Raw genomic sequence first — 13,028 nt, 5'->3', positions numbered from 1 at the left:
ACATGAGTTTAGTGGCTACAATATTAAGATAGCATAGTTTCAGAAGCTTGCTTGTTTTAGTTTTTAAATTAAGGTCTATTACCCATCTTTAAATAAGTTTTGTGTAAGCTATGAGGGAGAGGTCAAAGCTTATTGTTTAATACAAATACCTGGTTGCTCCAAAACCAGGTATAGAAAGACTTCCCTTTCTTCATTAGTTCCTTTCTTGAAAAGCAAGTAGTTGTATATGCCATATTCTCTATTCTGCTCCATTGGTCAACTTCTCTGTTCTTATGCCAGTATCAGATCATCCTTAATTATTGAAGATTAAAGTAGATCTCAAAATCTGGTAGTGTGATCCTCCAATTTTGTTCCTCTTCAAATGTGCCTTGGCTGGCGTGTGTCTTCCGCATTTTTGTACATACTTTGGAATAAACTTCACAATTTTTACTAAAGCCTTTTCAGATTTTGACTGATAGGGAACATTGTTCTTTGAACACTGGTATCAGCAATTTATTATTACCTCCAATAGTTAAAAGACATGTAGTTACAGAAATTGAAGTCTTTCTGTACAATTAATGATAACCAACTATTTTCTTTTGACCTGTAATGACAGATGGGAGAACACAGAGATGATCATTGCCAAATAAGCAAGAGTGAGGATGAAGAAAGCAAAGAAAAGCTAATATGTACTAGGTTACATAGAACGTTCAAAATAGTCTCTGAAGAGACTCACTTCATCAAAAAACTCATGATAAATAATAAATTACAACAAATATTTCTTCACATATACATGGGTGTGTGGAGGGTGTGTGTATGTGTGTGTGCTATGGTTTGAATGTTTTTGTCCCCTTAAAAATTCATGTGGTTGAAATTTAACCTCTCATGTTCAGTGCCAGGGCGTGGGCCCTTGGGTGTTTAGGTCACGAGGGCTGTGTTCTTATGAATGTATTAATGCTGTTATTAAAAGGGTTTGCAGGTGTAGATTTGCTCTCTCTTGCTGTCCTAACACATGCAGACATAACAAGAAGATGTCACCAGATGCTGGCATCTTGATCTTGAACTTTTTAGCTTTCAGGACTATAAGAAATACATTTATGTTCTTTATATATTACTCAGTCTCAGATGTCCTGCAGCACAAGACGAACAAAGGCCACATAGCTTCTAAAAATATTGATTTGTTTCTATTACCATGTCCTCTAAATTTTTAGAGGTGGAAACATTATGCCAAAAGAGATTATATAATTGTCACAGAAAATAAGTTAAAAAACAAAATAGTTTCCATGGTTTAATAAATTATTGCAGTGAAATCTAGTTTATTCTCCATTATGTCAAATTACACTGACATTCCTTTATATTTGCAGAAGAATGATAATTCAAGAATATAATACTGATCCTAAGAGACTAAATAATTCTTTCATGTATATATTCATTTGTTCAACACTTATTAAATGTCTCCTAAGGGTCAGGTGCTTCGCTTGGTTGGTTTTTTTCCCTAAGAAATTGGACATCAGAGAAATATTGTTGTCAGAAGTATATTTGAATTTATTTTCCTTGAAAATTGATAATCTATGTATGCTGTTTATAACAACTCTCTATTACCCTGATTCCTCTAAACTCCCTGGATCAGTTTGCACACTAGAACAATCTTTCTCTCTTTGGGATGAAAGGAGGACTTGTTAGAAATTTGTAGAGGTTTTGACTCTACACTTTTAGAAGGTAAGAGTTGAAAGTGATGGTAGAGAAAATAATCCCTGTCTATTTTCTGGTTGTGGCATAGTTCCAATTCAGAAGGCTAGTCCTGAAAGCAACCATAGAAGCAAACCTGATTCTTAAACTTTTATATGCCTGGGCATCACCAGGAGATTTTTCTTAAAAAGTCTATTCTTTGTCCCACTATCAGAAATTCTGACTCATAAGACTGGAGAGGGACCTGAGAATTTGCATCTTTAGTAAACGCTGCTTATGATTCTTTTCCTCAAATTATAAACATTATTGAGTATTGACTGTGACCAAGACAAGAAAGGAATTGAGCTTGGTCCATAGGATCATGTTCCTCCTGTTATGGAGCTTACTTCTAGGGGAGGAGATAGGACAGAGGAAAAAGGGGCATAACATTCACTGAGACCCCAAACTGCACTAGTGGCCTACGTGTTTGAAATTCTCATACACTAAGTGCTCCTAAGAAATAGTCAGCATGCAGGGATTCCTAGGACCAAGGGGCTGGGGCAGGCAGTGGCCACACTCACAGGGAAGTGAGCTCGGTAAGTCAGAGAGATTCAGAGAGTATTTTCTGTGGGAGGTGGGGTTGGAGGGGCTTCAGAAGAATTGTGGGCGCTGCAGGAGCATCACAGAAATACTGTAACAGGCCATCAAGTCAAATTGGACAGCACGATTCTATGTCCCTTCCCTTTTCCCATCACGTCCTTTCGCAGCAGTAGACCACCCAAAAACAACCTGCTGTATCCCATCACTTCTGGTGATATTTAAAATAGTTTAAGAAATTTTGCTCTAAGTTTTGAGTCAGTAGGCAAGAGAAGTGCTTTGCTCAGGTTTACCAAGTTGCTTCTTGTCTTGTAACCTTTCTAAGGTCTTTTTTTTTTTTTTTTTTTTTTTTGGCTTTTCATTTGTTTTTTGTTCTAAGGGAGGAATCATAGGAAATGTTGCTGTTTTATGTCATTGGAGCCTCCAATTTAGAAACAGAATGCAAAATAGGGGAAGCGATGGGGTGTATTCACAAGAACATAAATGGCCAGTGTTCTTGCAAGCAGAAGCAGTCTTGGCCTTAGCAACATAGAACAATGAGAATGCTTTCTACTTAATATGGCCCTTGCTTGCAGAGAGACAACATGTGCTCTTGAAAATATTCCACCAACTATGAATTTCAACAATTCATAATAGGTTTATGAAATAGCCAAGCAAAGTGGAAAGCACAAAAAGTAGTAAAAATTTCTTTGACTAAATTAGTTACATCACTCTTACTTAGCCTGTAAAATTACTCTCAGGTAAGTGCATTTGTCCTGGCAGTTTATATTGAATAATAATAAATAACAGGCACCTGCAGAATACCATTTATTTCCAACTTATTTCAGGAAAACCATAATTCAGCATCCTCTAGATTAACAGGAGATTACATTTCAGCTGTGCTTAGAAAGACCACACAACAACATTTTGGGGGCTGCATAGCAAGACAAAAATGTGATCCAAGTGAAATTACCAGTATATTTTAAGATGCCCAAATCTAATCAACACATTGGAATTTTACCAAGGTTGTTAACTTTCCTGGTTATTCAATAACCCAGACATTTGCCATATTTTTTTCTTATGTAAACAGTAGTGAAGGACAGTTTTATGACTTTCTAGTTTCAAAACAAAATGCAATTTTTTAAGGTATTAGCAAGAGGTTAAGCTCGATGAGTTGGGATAACTCCCAATTCCTCGTACCCTCACTTGCTCAAATCTAAGGTCTACAAGCAAGAAGTTTTTCTCCTGAAATCTTTTCAACACAGTGTGACAGTCATGAACAAAACTGCAGTCATATAAGAAGTTAATTAAGATGAGAAGTAGGCTGACAGCTTCCTGTCACATTTCCCTGTGCTCTTCGTAGATCTCAGATGACACCGAGAAGCAAGCCACGGTTCATGAAGCTGTTCTGCCCATTCCTGCCCACCCTGAGATTTTAAGTTAAATTTTATATACTATGCAGTACAGAGTGCAGCAAACTTACAGAAATGCAGAATTATTTTAGGCATTCTAGGTGGTTTTAGACCTAGAATACATCTGTAACTCAAACCTTCCGTGGAACTCACTTTTCTCTGAGGTCAAGCCTGGTAATGTCCTACATGCTTAGCAACACAGTTCTGAAACAGAATTCTTCCGAGGTGCTTCCCACCACAGAATTGATGTCACAATGATAGTAGATATGACAATTTGTAATCTCACTTCATTTATCTGACAGGGAAAAAAATAGTAAATACAACATCCCTCAAAATCTGATGTTCTATTTTATGTTGCACATACGAACTTTAGGAAGAAAATTCTAAACCTTTTAACTGTCTTTAATTATTTTGTTGTAGGGAGAAGAATTCAGCTCTACCTGGAATAGTTTAGATCAGATAACTTTTAAAAGTTATGTTGTTATAGGGGCTCTGGATCTTTATCTGAGTTTAAACTCCAGCTCCACTCCTGAGTGACTTGTACATGAGGTAGAGATTTCTTCATATATAGAAGCTGAAGAACTGATTTTTCTACTGCTGTAAAAATATTTTTTTGCCATACACTAGTTTAAAAGAAGCAGCACTTCATTTCCAAATGAAACTGTGAATACTAACACTTACTAGATAAGATTAACTTGTTCAATCCTTACAGAGGCCATTTCTATATAATAAACAACTGAAAAATTACCTTTAAAAAATACCACGTACAGTAGCATCAGAAATATCAAGTACTTAGGAATCAATTTAATGAAAGGTTATTGATTTTATAATGCCATATTAGTTATAATACCAGTATATATAGATATTGCCTATATTAGAAAAAAGGCATTTAAAATGATAAGTATCTCTAAATACCACTTTAGCTACATCCCAGCACTTACGAAATGCTGTGTTTTCATAATTCAATTGAAAATATTTTAAACTTTTCCCTGTGATTTTTCTCTTTGACCAATGGGTTATTAAGAAATGTGCTATTTAATTTCTAAATTTATTAAATATTTTATTATTATAGCTTTTCAGTTTAAATTTGTTGTGATTAGAGAACATATGATGTAACATTTTAGCCTGTCGTATTTGTGAAGATTTGTTTTAGTCCCAGCATATAGTTTAACTTGGTAAATTTTCCACATGTAGCTGATAAAAAATACATATATACACTCACAAGTTGGGTATAGTACTCTATAAATATCAGTTAGGTCAAATTGGTTGATGGTATTCAAATTTTCTCTGGTATTACTAATTTTTTGGTCTACTTTTCTATTAATTAAAGAAACAGAGGTTTTAAAATATCTAGCTATAACTGGATTTTTCTGTGTTTCCTTTATTTCTGTCAGTTTTGATTTATAAAGGTTAAAGCTCTATTTTTAGGTACATACATATTTACAATTGCTGTACTTCAATAAATTGCCCTTTTCATTAAACTATTCCACTTTATCTCTGGTAAAACTGCTTGTCTTGATGTCCAGTTAGACTGCTACTAATAGGACCACTCTGTCCTATTGTGCTTAATATTTGCATGGAACAAATGTCTGTTTTTTAAGGTTTAGTCAGTTCTGTTAATACTATCCTTCTAGAGAATGACTACTCTTGCATTTTTATTCCTCCTGAAAATTTATGCTTGTAATTGTAATTATTAATATGGTTGGATTTAAGTATACCATTGAGCTATTTGTTTTCTCTATTTTTAAATCTGTTTTTATTTGTTCATTGTTATTCTTCTTTTACTTCTTTTCTTCTCTTCATTTTTTCCCTATATTATTTCCTTCAGTCTGAAGAACTTCCTTTAACATTTCTTTTAGTAAAAATCTGCTGGAAGTAAATCATCTTAAGTCTTTTTCTGCATATGTATGTATTGGACCTTAATTTTCAGAAGTAGTTTAATGGATATTTAATTCAGGGTAGACAACTTTTATTTTGGAGGGGGAGACACTTTAAAGATGTTACATTGACTCTTGGCCTCTGTAGCTATTCTATTTCGATATCTATGTATCTCTGTATCTATCTATCATCTTTTTTTATTCTAGCTGCTTTTAATATATTCTCTTTATTCATTACTTTTGACAATTTGGCTAAGATGTACCTATTTGTTGATTTTTTTTTTTCTTATTCTGCTTGGAATTTGCCATAACAATTAAGGAAGTTGGGAGTATTTCTTTTCTGCCCCATTTGCTTCTTTCTTGCAATTTAGCTGCTGGTATGTTTAATTACACTAAGTCTTGTCCACTTTTTATTTTTTTTAAATCTTCAAATTAAGGACTTGCTCTTTATTTGCTTTAAAGTTTACTGATTTACTCTTTTGCCATTTTCAATCTGCTTTTAAGCTCAACTTGTAAATTTTTTAAATTTTCGATGTTTGTATTTCTCAGTTTTAGAATGTCTCTTTGATTTTTGTAGTTCATTTTTTCTTTTCTGATGGGATTCCCTATCTGTTCCCCTACTGTATTCACGTCTTCCTTTATGTCCTTGAAAGCTTCCATAATAAATGTTTTAAAATTTTTTATTGTCAAATTCTAACATTTAAGTGAGTTCCACTGACTGCTTTTTAAAAATTCTGTTTTATCATGACTGTAAGCTGAACAGGTGAATGATACACCGCATGGAGTCATTTTATGTCATCCTTATTTGAAAAGTGGTTTATTTTTGTCCTGGCAAGCAATTAAATTATTGGCAGGTTTGATCCACTCTGGCTTCGTTTTTATGTATTTATTTTTTAGGAAAGTTCTGTTTTGTTTTCCCCTCCTTTATTTTTAGTACATGCCCCTTCCTCCATGGACTGTTTCTCACTTACTAGGTGTGACCTTTCTGGAGTTTAAACTGAATGCTCTAGTGTCTCAGTGAAGTTTGTCAGTTTTGGCTGTGTCGCAATTCCCAGAATTGTACAACTTACTGAATCTCCATTAAGCTCAGAGCCCTAAAGCAACCGCCTCTGCTAGACTTCAAAGAGTCTTACCCAGTACATGCACAGCCCATCCAAAGACCTTGCATCTGTCAAAATTCTCCAGAGAATCAGAACTAATAGATTATACATCTAGACCTAGATTTGTTTTAATGAACTGACTTATATGATAATGGGACCAGCCAGTCCAAAATCTGTAGGTAGGCTTACAGGCTAGAAAGACAAAATTTCTATGTTCCAGTGTTGAAGCAGAAATCCCTCTTCTCCAGGAAATTTCAAATTTTAGTCTTGAATCCATCAACGGATTGGATGAGGCACCTACACCAATGAGTGTAATTTTCCAAGTCAAATGATTGTATCAACCCAACTTTAGGGTACTCACTCTGCACATCCTACTCATGTCCAGTATCTGTTGGGAAAAGACTTTTGGGTTTCCCTTCCATACAAGTTCCCCATCTCCAGTATCCTGACCCTCAATTTCCTGCCACTTCGGCAGTCACACTCTCCAATACTTGCCTTCTCACCTGGGTGAGACCTCTGTGGTCTGCTTGGTCATCAGCCCCCACGTGCCCTAGGCAGGCAATTGGAGTAAATGTGGGGATAATCTCTACTTTTCCATTCTCAGGAATTACAGACCTCTTCTGTATTTCTCAATGCCTAAAACCGGTTGGGTCATATATTGTGTCCAGGTTTATGATTGTTTATCATGAAAGGTCAAGTCCTACACCAATTACTATGTAATGGTTAGAAGCTGAACTTGAGAACTGTGTAACTAGTTCTTAGTTATCTATGTCAACTGTTCTAAACCCTTTGAAATGAAGCATAAATTACACCTTAGTGATTCTCTGTTGCATATATTTTAATTAAAACAAAATTAGTAAAAAATCAACATTTTATTTTAAGATTTCCCTTCCTATCTGATATTTTCAGTTCATTGAAAAGTGCCAATTGGTTTGGAGACATTGGCTGCTGCTATACTCTAACTCTCCCAATATAGCATAAATGCAATCCAATTGCTGAAAGTTTGAATGTTATTTAATATTACAGGTATTTATGGAAATGGTTATAGAAATAATGAATTTGAAAAATAATCAGTAACAAATATTTATACTGCACAAAACATTGTATTAGCAGCTCTGGATAATGCTCTGTCTTCAAGAAGTTTACATTGTAGGCCGGGCGCGGTGGCTCACGCCTGTAATCCCAGCTCTCAGGGAGGCAGAGGCGGGAGGATAGCTTGAGCCCAGGAGTTCGAGACCTGCCTGGGTAATATAGCGAGACCCCGTTCTCCACAAAAAAAGGAAAAAAAAAAAAAAAAAAAAAGAAGTTTACATTGTAATGGGAGAGCCAGAAAATTAACTGTTCTATGTGCTATCCTCAATTTTACAAACATTGTACATCAAACAAACACTGTGTCCTTGTGTATTTAGAATAATCAGAATTCTTAAAGATACAATGCTTGTTTATAGGAGCAGATGGGTGTCATTTTTCAGAAATGGACAAAATTTGGACAGGTTGCATGAGTTCACATTTTAGTAAGCAATTAAATAAGAAAGAATTGAGCAAATTAGGAAGATGATTGGTCTAAACAAGGCAAAACAAATGACTATTTGGTTATCTAATGTCTTCAAATTTCTCAGCAATTAGTCTTTCCAATCCCTCTTTGAAGGAATAACACAGTACCCATTGCATATATGTGCAGATAAGTTTTATAAAGTCAAGGTAGGACATGACTTAAATGACAAGTACAAAAGATGGGGTAGGGAACTAAGCTATATCTTGAAACCTAAGCAGACATGTTATTCTTACCCACAATGGACTTCATTGATTAATTTATTTGCAAATCATTATTAAGTCCTCACTATTTGCCCGAAACAGAATAAGAGATTTGTGATACAGTGGTGACAAGGCATACATGGTCAGCTGTGAAGGAGCTAGGACATCCAGGCCTAGAACTAGACCAGCCATCACCTTCATGGAGTTGAGGCAGAAACCTTCAGAACCAGATTGGCTGAATTATATCTGAGGGTCTCATAGGGATCAAAAATAGACTAATAGTTTAAGTCCAATTGTCACCTGGGTTCATCAAGCCAGAAAAGCAGAAGTTAAATGGCTAATACAAAGAGGTAAAGTATACCTGTTTTTAGAATCCTGGTATGGTATTAATAATGCATAGTTTAGGCTGGGCATGGGGGCTTGCGCCTGTAATCCCAGAATTTTGGGAGACCAAGGCCTGGAGATTGAGACTGTCCTGGCTAACACGGTGAAACCCTGTCTCTACTAAAACTACAAAAAATTATCAGGGTGTGGTGGCACCCACCTGTAGTCCCAGCTACTTGGGAGGCTGAGGCAGGAGAATCAATTGAACCTGGGAGGCGGAGGCTGCAGTGAGCCAAGATTGCACCACTGCACTCCAGTCTAGGTGACAGAGCGAGACTCTGTCTCAAAATAATAATAATAATAATAACAACAATAATAACAATAATGCATAGTTTACTCTCCTTTGCTGAGCTAAGCTCATGTTCTTAAAAATAGCAAGACAAAACCAATTAAGAGTAGAAGCCTATAAGGGAAAGTCTTGGTCCTATCGTTGGAAGAAATTTCAGTCCAGTAGGTAAATATAATACCTAGAACCATGATATTTAATACACCATAGTCAACAGATAGTGGTCCAGAGTCACCATTGATATTAAGGACTTGTAAACCAGAGCAGAGATATTTTCCAAAATGCGGCTGGAGATTGAAGATAAGGACTCCAAAATCCAGTGATAATCAGAGTTGTAGGCCATTAGTATGCAATGGCCTCCAACTTTGTCAGGAGGCAAACTCCAGACAAAGATGAATTTTCAGAACCAGACCTTAGGCATTCAAGCATTGCAGCAACAGGAACAGTTGCAAAATGAATGCTCAAATGTAAGGAAAAAAAAAGTTGTTATAATAATTGAGATTCGTGGTGGTATCTCAGTCATAAGAATAGGCTAGAATCCCAGCTTGCAAAGCTAGGCTTTAAGGTCAAAGCTTGGTCTCTGAACTCCAAGATGGAACTGGGTAAATACCTCCAGTTGTAGGGTAGAATTTGTACTAGGGACAGGGAGCTGGTCAAGCTGGAAGATGGTGAAATTCAGAGACAAGGAACTAAGCTGGTCCTGTCAAAGTATCTTCTTCATGAATTTGGAATTGACCTTGTAAGGTAGTTATCAGATTAGTTGACCTAAACATTAATACTTTTATCAGAATATCTTTGTTTTATACCACTAATGCTTTGGTCTTTAGAGTATGTTTAACAGTATAAGTTTCAGACAGTCATCTATTTGAGTGATTTTCCAGGGAAAGACTTTCAAATTTGTGATAAAATATCTACCACTGCAGATCATTAGTTTATGGCAAGCATGAAGGTAAAAATTAGTTCATCATTTTTGGTTCTACTGTCTTAATGTTTACAGAGCAGATAGTAAAAATGTCCCCAAATGAGAACAAAAGTGTATTAATTGACATCAGTAACTCATACCCTTCTGCTCTAACCATTGTCATTTCTGCTTTTACCATGTCTTCTATCTCTAATTATCCTACCCCCATCTACTGATTGAGGGCTTCCTCCTTCCTGTTTTCCTTAAAACCCTATATATTTTTTATGAAGGCACTTATTATAGTTCAAAATAATAATCATTATCATTGGTGCTATGTCAAGCTTTCTCGAGAATGGAGCTCTTTGGGAGTAGAGACTTAGTCATATTCTTGCCTTTTCAGGTCCTAATACTGTGCCTGACACATTGTAACTATGCAATGAAGTTTGTTAAACACATGAATAACTGCATACATACCTATTTTTTCTTTAATTTTTCAAAAGAACTGTGGTATACTAGTTAAAGAAAAAGTAGACTATGAACTTACGTTTTCTTTGGGCATTTTATTACCCTTGACTACATTCCTTCACTTATTCTTATCGCCAAGGACTCCTGAGAAAATTTTATTGCCGGAGAATGGCCGCTGACAACTTTATTCCTCCTCAACGGAAGAAAGTTCTTTAAGTCTGCAGGAATTTTACTCTGTACCTTTGATGTGAAATTTTATCATCTATTTCTGGGAAAGCTTGTTATGTTATATAAGAACATAAAGAAAGAAACAAAGAGAGGCTACTAGTCTCAACTTGTGCAATCTGCAGATTTCAGCTTCAAAGCAAAAACGACAGATTAAGTTCCCAAGTCTTGAGTTTTGCTTGGAAGAAAAACAACATTTAGAACTTATTTGCATCTCATGGCTCAGTTTTATAAATGGCAAAGCTGTAATCTTGTGCAGAGAACTCCATCTGGGCCTGGTATCTGTGCTCATGCAGTGCATCTCACTGGGGTGATGAGTTTTCTGCCTATAACTGCTTTTGAGAGATGTTACTCTGAAACGTGTTACCGCCCGCTCGCATGTGAATAAAAGACCCCAGTCAGAACCTGTGTTGTTTGGGACAACTCACCATCTTGTCATTTCAATCATTGTAATACCAATCTCTCTTCTGCATAAGGTCATAGTTCAATGAGCCACCTCTTCCTTGATGTTGGGGCTAGCTCCAGATTTGTTCCTATCTTTAGCACCTGGTAGCTGTGCTATTCTGCATCTTCTTGTATTTCATTATTGAATCCCCTTGTCCTCTAAACATAAGTGGGAGCAAAGCAGATATAAGGTAACATTGACAGATGAGAAATAACGCTATCATCTCTCTCAGGAATCATTTTGCAACCTAAAAGGTTAAGATTTGAGAAACTAATCATCCCAAGTGACATCTTATGTAAAAGACACATCTAATTTTATCATGTAGTTAAATCTTTATGCAGATGATTAAATCTGTGAATTTTTCCACATAACAGACACATTATAACCAGCTTCTGCCATCCGAGTTTCTTTAAATTATGTATATTCCATATATTATGCACATCTCTGATATATATGAGATATATGTGTATATATATACCCATATAAAATTATCATGTAGGTACTGTTATTCCCTGGTACACATCTTACCCTGTAAGCCACGTCACTTCTGTTTTAAGATGAGCAAGTTTGAGGTTAAGCTTTGACCTAAAACCAGTCATGGACAGCTTGTTTACTTATATTCATCAGTCTAAAAACCAAAGCAAAACAAATAAATTGGTTTAGGAGAGGGAGAGATAAAATTTTACTGCAAAACTTTAAAAATATATTTTTGTGGCTTTAAGTTGCTGGTTCAAACATACTTAATTCGTCCTTCAAAAAACTCAGTGGTGGTGTTAGATGAGGCACAGGTATAATTATACATTAGTGTCCAGATTTTAGAAAATGTACCATGGGTTAGGAAACGTACTAGGAAGTTAGGAAATAGTTATGGCAGCAGTTAGCTGCAGAATTCTGATGAAAACCAATGTTTCTCTATTCACAAGACTGAGTCTTTTGACTGAAGCAGTAGTCATCAAATGCTGGTCAGCTGACACCTGCATCAGAGTCACCTGAGAGCCTCTAAGAATCAGAGTTCTATAGCTAACCCCCTAAAGATTTCAATTCGGAATACCGCTGTAGGGCCTAGAAATCTATACTTTGAAAACTTTCCAAATAATTCTAATGGCTGAATTTAGGAAGCAGTAGATAAAAACTTACATTGTTCTGTTTATGAAGTCTTGCAGTAGAAGACGTGGTATTGTGTCAAATATAGATCAGGGACCTTCAGCCTTTAACAAGAAACAGACGAATAGGTCAGTGCCAAGAAGGTTTCAATGAACAGTCAAAGCACAAAGGGATGACTTCATCGGGTAAGAGAATTGACTGAGCTCTTAATAATCTTCCCTCATGCAAAGAAACATACAATCTAAGTAAAAACACGCCTTTCTTGTACAAAAGAACCTCACAGGACTAGTTTATGGCCCACTGGCCCCTCTATGCCAGCTCCTTACCGGGATTCCTATCCTTTGTTGTATTGAAATCCTGAAGCTATAGTCATTATATATCCTACTATTTCACTTCATTGTAAATGAGCTTAGAAGAATATCAACAATTGGAAAAATTAGCAAGATAAGGAAGACTATACTCAGAATCTGTTTAATATATACTTGAAAAATATTGTATATTATCTAATTGTTAGGTGCATTACATTCATAAGATAAAGTTCATTAATTGGATTTCTTAAGTTTCTGTAACTTGAATAATTCTTTTTCTGTTAAATCCATTGTTTCTGAGAAATGTTCAAAACCTCTCATTTTTAGCCAGGTTAAGTGGCTCACGCCTATATTCCCAGCACTTTGGGAAGCCGAGGCAGGTGGATCACTTGAGGTCAGGAGTTCGTGACCAGACTGGCCAACATAGTGAAACCCCATCTCGACTAAAAATACAAAAATTAGCTGGGCATGGTGGTGGGTACCTGTAATCCCAGCTACTAGGGAGGCTGAGGCATGAGAATCACTTAAACCTGGGAGGTGGAG

General features: G+C 35.9%; 1 long non-coding RNA gene across 2 annotated transcripts in view; it reads right to left on the bottom strand.

The window, feature by feature from the left end:
- The window catches only part of LOC103885113, a 37,122-nt gene that overhangs the window by 10,072 nt on the left and 14,022 nt on the right, over nt 1-13,028 (bottom strand). The window contains exons 2-4 of one of the 2 annotated variants that reach the window (XR_002522560.2): nt 11,057-11,231; nt 3,707-3,930; nt 150-583 (exon numbers count right to left, since the gene is read on the bottom strand). This is a non-coding gene — a long non-coding RNA (uncharacterized LOC103885113). The remainder of the gene's footprint in view (nt 1-149; nt 584-3,706; nt 3,931-11,056; nt 11,232-13,028) is intronic. The other variant, XR_648014.4, reaches the window with a different exon arrangement.

This window comes from Papio anubis, chromosome 5 (assembly GCF_008728515.1).
Source record: "Papio anubis isolate 15944 chromosome 5, Panubis1.0, whole genome shotgun sequence".
In the NCBI taxonomy this organism is placed as follows: Eukaryota; Metazoa; Chordata; class Mammalia; order Primates; family Cercopithecidae; genus Papio; species Papio anubis.
Note: the sequence above shows the minus strand (reverse complement) of the source record. Positions and strands in the feature narration are given on the sequence as shown.